Raw genomic sequence first — 8,101 nt, forward strand, 5'->3', positions numbered from 1 at the left:
TTCTCGGGGGACATGGGAGAGGGAGAAGTGGGGGAAGAAAAGAGGGAGACAACCCAGGGACAAGGGAACAAGTGATCTAAAATTGATGGCAAGGGGGGTATAGGATGCCTGGTGGGGCTTGCTCAAGTGCAATGTAGCTGAGAGGAATTACTGAGAGCTGAATGAAGGTTCAACATGATAGTGGGACAAAAGGAAGGTAAAGGAAGTACAGGAAAGAACTAGGAGGGAAAGGACATTTATAGAGGTCTAAATACAGGCACATACATATGTAAATGTTTTATATATAATGATATGGACATAGATCTATGAGCATATATTTATATGTTAATTATTAAGGTAGCAGACAGACATTGGACCTTTACGCAAGTCCTCCCACAACACAGGTGCACTTTGTTCTAATAACCCGGCATTGCATGATGCTCACCTTCCTGACACGATTGCTGAAGTCTGATGGCGCCAGGCTATCAAAAGATATAATGTCTTGGGTCTTAAAGGCTTGAGGATAAAGAAGCCCCCAATACAATTATTAAAACAGGGGGGGGAAAGAAGTAAGCATAGCTACACTTTGGCACACATATATTGAATATATTGTAAAGAAAACCAGTGCCCGGAAAATACATCATGTTGGTAAAGTACAGATTCAACAAGAAAGAAGTCCCTTCAATGAAAAGAATAAAATGGCAAAGAGATTGGAATAACTGTCTCAAACCTAACAATTTTGAGAATGGAAAAGGCACAGACCCAGTGTTTTTACAGAAGAAATTTAGTGACAAGTTCTGCCAAATCCTCACAATTTTTCCTATGCTTGAGCCCATTTTTCAGACACTGTGTCAATCTATATGCTTCCAATTTTTCACTGCCCATGTATTTTATGTCAAGCATGATGTCCTTCTCCAGGAAATGGTCTCTCCTGACGTGTCCAAAGTACCTGAGATGAAGTCTTGCTATCCTTGACTCTAGGGGCATTCTTGTTGTACTTCTTCCAAGACAGATTTGTTTTTCCTTCTGGAAATCCATGGTTCTTTCCATTTATTCTACAACTCCCTAATTCAGATGTATCAATGTTCCTTCAGTCTTCCTTATTCAGTGGCCGACTTTCACATGCACATGAGACAATTGAAAACATGCCTCGGGTCAAGTACACTTAGTTCTTAAAGTACCCTCCTTTCTTGTCAATGCTTCAAGGAGGTCTTGCAGCAGATTTACCTAGTGCAATGCATCCTTTGACTGCGCATTTATTGTGGATCCAAGCAAGACAAAATCCTTGATAACTTCAACTTTTTCTTGATTTATCATGATATCAACTATTAGTTCAGTTGTGAGGACATGGGGCTTCTTTGCATTGATTTACAATACACACTGAAGGCTGCAATTATTGATCTGCAAAAAGTCCTCTTCACTTTCAGCAAACAAGGTTGTGTCCTCTGCATATTGTAGGATGTTGATAAGCCTTCCTCAAATCATGATGCCATATTCAATGTGCTGCTGCAAATATTATGGGATAACCTTCAGCAAAAATTTATCTCCATGTGATATTAATGATATTGTTCCATAATTTGTAAATTCTTTGGAGCTGCCGGAAGTTCAGGGCAGGTTCAGAAGAGGACTTAGAACAAGATATGTCATTGCTGATGTCAGATGTATCCTGACTGAAAGTAGTGACTATCATAAAGATAATTACTTATGTTTTATTGACTATGCCAATGCATTTAACTATGTAGATCACAACAAACTATATATAATGTTGGCAGGAATGGGAATTGCAGAACATTTTAATGTGTTTCTGTAGAACTTGTACATGAATCAAAAAGCAGTTATACAAATGTAACGATTGAATGCTGCATGGTTTAAAATCAGGAAAGGTGTGAATCAGGGTTGTATTCTCTCACCATACTTGTTTAAAGTTTATGCTGAGCAAATAATCAGAGAAACTGGCTTGTATGAAGAAGAATTGGCATCATAATTGGAGGAAGGTTAGGTAACCATCTGAGATCTACAGATGACACAACTTTGTTTGCTGAAAGTGAGGAGGATCTGAGCCATTTTCTGATGGAGATCAAGGATTACAGCCTTCAGTATAGATTGCAACTCAATGTAAAGAAACCCAAATCTTCACAACTGGACTAATAGGTGGCATCATGATAAATGGAGAAAGAAGGTTGAAGTTGTCACATATTTGTGTTGCTTGGATCCACAACCAGTTCTCATAGAAGCAGCACTCAAGAGCTCAAAAGATGAATTGCCCTAGGTAAATCTTCCGCTCAAGACTTCTTTTGAGTTTTGAAAACCCAGGATATTGTTTGGAGGGCTAAGGTGTATCTGACATGCTATTTTCAATTGCCTCATATGCATGTGAAGGTTGGACACTGAATAAAGAAAACCTAAGAAGAATGGACACATTTGATGTTGGTGCTGGAGAGGAAAAGTGAGAGTACTGTGGGCTGCTAAAAGGACAAACTGATGTGCTGGGGAAAAAGTACAGCCAGAATGCTCCTTAGAGAAAAGGATGGTGAGCCTTCATCGTACATATTGTCAGACCAGATCCTGGAGAAGAGCGATTTTTCTTACATGAAAAATTATTCAATACATTTGAAGCAATTCAGTCTAGAAAATTTTTAAATTACAGTGGTCACTGAAAAACAACAACAACCAGAAAATAGAAACAATAACAGAATTATCAACAGTACTGCATTTTTGTTTTAACACTGTCATGGCTTTATTCAAAGCATATTAACTTCATAGTTTTGAGAGTTTAAAAAAATTTAAAAGAGAGATTCTTGGGTAACATAACACACTATATACACAATGCCATAAAAGAGCATTAAAATAGAACCCAATACAAAACTTTTGAAAACAAAAGTTAATTTTGATAAAATATTTCAATTTTTTACCAAAAGCCTAACATATCCCAATTAAATGTTATAATATGCTTTAGAAATACAGGAGGGGAAAAAAAGGTTCTCAGGAAAACTAAGAAATATTTTGTAGGAGAGTATCCAAACCACTTGAGAAGCCAACTTAAAACTATTGACTTGACCATCCCATGAATTATCAACTGCCAGCTGTTTTGACTTTTGAGAAGTATTGGGGTGTGGCTCCCCAATGCCTTCCTTGCTTCTTTCTTTTTCCAGTCAACATGTACAGTGGCTGTACGGGTTGTCAACTAAAAGATAGTTCTAGTAAGCAGTCTGTTGCATAGAATGATAAGGATAATAATATTTGTAACTGAGAGACTACACAATTTCTTTACCTTACCCTGTCCAAAACTTAGACAGTTCTACGAAGGTGGTTGAGGTATTAGACTAAACGTTTTCCTGGATAGCCACAGGCTTCCCACCTTTTTTTTTTTTTGAGGCAAAGGGTAATGTGAAATAAGACAGGCAGGTGCTCATGAGGAAATCATTGAGATAAAAATAACATATACCTAAAAACAACGGACTCCAGTTACATCATGATCTGCAACTTGAAGAAGGGCTCACCTGCCTGCATGCCTCTCAAATTAGTATAAGCAAATCTTCCTCTTAAAAGAGGTTTGAAAAGCCTCCCCCCAACCCATGAACTCTACTGTTGGACGGAGCTTTATTATTCTGCTTCTACTTTCCAAGTAACACTTATGGCAAAGCAGCACTTCACATATCACAGCAAAGAAAAGACACTGCCTTCACACTGAAGATCTCTGGGATTCTTCTAAAAAAATAACAAACTCACCATTCAAGAATCTACTGTCATATCATATTACAGTTGACCATGATTATGATTAGTTTATAAATAACTTAAAAACCTTATGAATTAAATGAACTGTACTATTCCTGTGTGAAAGCTATCATGTTTTAACTATGGACTAATCATGACTGAGGCAGAGAGCATGAGTTAGAAAACAAGATTCCAAATAAATTTTTATGGAGTTTCACAATAGGAGGAAGGGAGGTGCTGGTGAAAATTTTTCTCTACATACAGTGTGATCATTAACAGTCTAATAAATTTTATTTTGGAATGATGAAAAGGCAAAAATAACAAAACTACATTTTCCCTATAGTTTGTTTTCTGGAAAGATAATTACTGTACGAGAAGAAACAAAAACAAAATCACTTTCCCAAACACCAAGTTAATGGGAAATCTGGTCTTAGAGTGACCTAGTCATCTTCTTCTCCATCATCTTCAACATGTTGCTTCTCTTCTCAAAGGCCTTTTTCTTCTTCTTCCTCTCCTTCTTCAACACTGTCATCGTAATCTTCTTCATCCTGAATTTCTTCTTTCATTATGTATGTGAGGCTCATTTCCTCTTGTCCCTCTGCCAAGGCTGAGTCTGCATCCTCATCAGCCTCATCCTCATTTTCATCATCTTGCTTCTCTTCCTCCCATCCTTCAGGTGGAGCAGCTTCATCTTCATCTCCATCTCCATCCTCATCCTCATCCTCTTCAGATGCTTCAGGTGCTTCGCGATCCTCCTGATCAGATCCATCTAAGTGTGTAATGTGCTGCAGAAGTTCAAAAATACTTTCTCTATAGTCTATGTTTGTGATCTCACAGTTAAACTTGTCAAGACTTTTCCAATTTTTAAGATTTTTCATAGTTTCTACTGTACCGAGATCTTTGATTTTGTTACCACTCAGACTGAGGTAGTCAAGTTTGGGACATATCTTTTCCAGGACCTCCAAGTCCCCAGAAATGCTATCATTAACTAAATTCTAACTTTCAAGATTTGTTTAAGGTGGAAGTCGCACCAATGAACTTAGTTCCACATCAGTCATGCTCAAAGTCTCTAGTTTCTAAAAAGTGTAATTCAGGCCCTCATTTTCCCCATCCATACCAACAATTATCAAGGACCAACTCTGTCAAGTCGTCTGGGGCTTTGTTCCTTAACTCCAGGTTCATCCTCCTCTTCATCTCCATGTCCTCCAACTCCTCTGCTGCCACTAGTTTACTCCCCTCCTTTTCTCTGTCGTTCTCCATCACCCCAACCCTGCATTTTAAAAAGTTTGAAAATGAATGAAAAGAGATGCAAATAGTTTGCCCATCATAGCAAATGGAGTTCAAGGAGCTGGTACTCTAACCTCTTTGTTCATATACTCGTGCGTGTGTACATACAAGCATAGATACACGCACATGCACACATGCACTCATACACACATCCAGATTTGAGAAGAACATTTTTGTTGGAAATGTAGATGGGGCAGCAAAGTAGATGAAGCCCCTTAAAGAGAGGGATAGACACAGTGGCTACAATGACGGGCTCAAGTATAGGAATAATCATGAGGATGGCACTGCGGGGATTAGACCAGCTCTCCCGCATCAAGCTGGGTCCGAAATGAGGCATGCAGATGAAAGGAAAAGAAAGAGACATATACAGAGGATGGATTTGGGAGGTCTCCAATCTGATGGATTGAAGTCTTGTGCATATTTGAAGCTTGGCTTTTATACTCTTCTTACACAAGGGAATTGGTTACAAAACAAACATCAAAGAACTTAAACATTCCTAAACTCTTATCTATGCAAATGTTACTTAACTAGTCACAGTTTCTTAACCTTAGAATAATAAAAGCACTAGGTTCAAAGACAATCACAGGGATATGCAAGATCAAGAGAGCCTCAAAGAGATCATAAATAACTGAGTTATCCCTCAATGCTTTTAGCAGCAAAGTCAGAAGTAGCAGTCATTTTGCAATGCTTTTGTCTGCAGAGACACAGAGATGCAGGGGACTAAATAGTCCCCATTAGTAAACACCTTGATCAGCTGGATGCTTCCTACATGGCACAGAACAGAGAAGTGTTTCTTTCTGTTGTGAAACCAGTGCTTTGGCACCTAGCAACAACATCATTTGGAGTATCAACTATGTTACATGAGGAGATTGCCAAGGCTTCCCTAACCTTTTCCCCCCACTGAGGTGCTGCTGGATGGATTTGAACTACCAATTTTTAGGATCTGTGCAAATAATTTCCACCTCCTGGGGGCTGTATGCAGTTGGGAAAGCTCCAGTCAGACTTATTGAAGGTAGAAAATCTAACAAGAGATCTAAATGTTAAGTGGTGTGTTATTACCCTGGGCTTTCCAGAAAATCATCAGTTCTTATTTGTATAAATGGAGGAATTTATATCAAGAAATATGTCGCATCATTGTTGAAGTGGGCAAAACCAGTCCAGTTCAAGCCTGTCTGCCATGTAAATTAAAGATTTGTTCCAAATCTTCTAGATGCAGGCAGTAAGGAACAAGAAGCAGGAAGGTGAACTTAGAAAAGTCACTGACTGGTGGATGCCTGCTGAGCAGAAGAAAGCCAAGGTCAGCAGTCTACTAGGGACTCTTGGGACCATAAGGAGGTCCTTTTCCAGTATGACATAAATCCAACAGCAAGAATAAGCTAGCTTCCACATTTCACAATTTATATTAAGAGTATAATGAATGAAATCTCTCTATTATATCAAGGTTGTGACCATTTAGGGAAGTCTTCATAACAAAAAATCCCATTGAGAAGTTGACCACATTGTGCTAGATCATACGATAGGAGAATTCTGTGTCACCCAAGTGGACATAAACCCTATGACAGATGGAGTGGGATATAGTAATATACACATGCACCCTCTGACCGGAGGTAGCAGCAGATTTGTTTCAGTGCCTTGTTGAAGACTCAGCGCTGGTGTTGGATAGTCTAATAAAGGAGAAGCCTTGTTAAGAAACCCTCATGGTCCAAGTTGTTCCGAGCTGTAGGGAAACTGTGGTCAGAAGGACAGGCCAACTTGGATTTGGAAAGTGATTTAAATATTTTCCATCCGTTCTTTTGAAATGAATATACAGAGAACCCATTATACTAGGAATTTTGTGATCTTTGCAATAGAGCAAAAATAAGTCATCCTTTATGCTTTCCCTATCTCTGTTAGCATTAACTGAAAGGAAGCCTTGTCTATAATTTTTCAAGCATGAATAATATGGAGTCATTTCAGAAAATAAAATAAGAAGAACCTATTGAGTTATTTTCCTTAGCAATTCCTGGATGCACAAAGTGAGATTAGAAAGTCTATGACATTTGAATTTGTGTTTCCTTCCTGATAATTTCTAAGAAATTCCAAAATTCTGTTTTTATTACTGATTTAAAAAATGAGAGTAGCAATATCAGGAGGGGAAGGAGAAGGTAGGGCAGAGAAAGGAGGAGCGGATCACAATGCTTGACATATAATCCTCTACCAGGGGGATGAAAACAGAAACATGGATGAAGGGAGAAGCAGTGTGTTTATGCCATGAAAGAAATAATAATTTATAAATCATCAAGGGTTCATGAGGGAAGGAGGTTGGGGGAGGAGGGAATGAGCTCATATCAAGGACACAAGTAGAAAGAAAACCTTTGCAAATGATGGCAACATATGCGTAAATGTGCTTGACACATTGGATGGATGGATGGATGGATGGATGGATGGATGGAATGTGAGAAGAGCTATAAGAGCCCCTAATAAAAAGACTTTTAAAAATTCTGTTTTTATAACTGTGAGAAGCTGATTTCACAGCTACTCATTGCTGTTGTTCATTTAAAAAGCAGGTGGTGGGCTACATTTTACCTTGTCTAACGTCACTTAGCAATTGTCGAACATCATCTTATCTGCTTTTTTTTTCTAATAGATACATTCTCCTCTTTCCCTTCTATTCTTTGACAATTTTCTTTGATAAGGATGCTGAAACTGCTAATAGAAACTAATACAAGTCATTTTTTCTGAGCATTTAATATGTGCTTCAAGCTGCAAAAACAAAACACCTGGCTAGGTCACATGAGAATCCAATGCCATGTTTTTTCTACTGCCCTTATTGGCCTTCTTGGTTGACTTTGGCAAAGGATATATGGAAAAAGTCAATGTCGTCATATTTTTCCCAGTTATATTATGGAACTGTAGTGAATCATTCTTCAAATATCACTTCCCTTAGCCTTTGCGAATGAAGGATGATACGTCACCTTGTTCGTGTCAGGGAACGAGTGAGAAGGGGAAGAGGGCATCTTGCGCTTTCCCCAACTGTGTCCTGAAACATGGATCCCTTTGTCTGCCCAGTATCAATGTAAAGTGTTATCTACATAATACAGTCAATAAGTCCTTCTCTCACAGAGGAAAGGTCATAGTGAGA

At 38.5% G+C, this 8,101-nt stretch overlaps 1 pseudogene; it reads right to left on the reverse strand.

The window, feature by feature from the left end:
• Positions 1–4,133: 4,133 nt before the first annotated feature.
• LOC142441054 (acidic leucine-rich nuclear phosphoprotein 32 family member E-like) lies at positions 4,134–4,893 on the reverse strand (annotated as a pseudogene).
• Between the last annotated feature and the right edge of the window lie 3,208 nt (positions 4,894–8,101).

Source organism: Tenrec ecaudatus, chromosome 2 (assembly GCF_050624435.1).
Source record: "Tenrec ecaudatus isolate mTenEca1 chromosome 2, mTenEca1.hap1, whole genome shotgun sequence".
NCBI classification, from domain to species: Eukaryota; Metazoa; Chordata; class Mammalia; order Afrosoricida; family Tenrecidae; genus Tenrec; species Tenrec ecaudatus.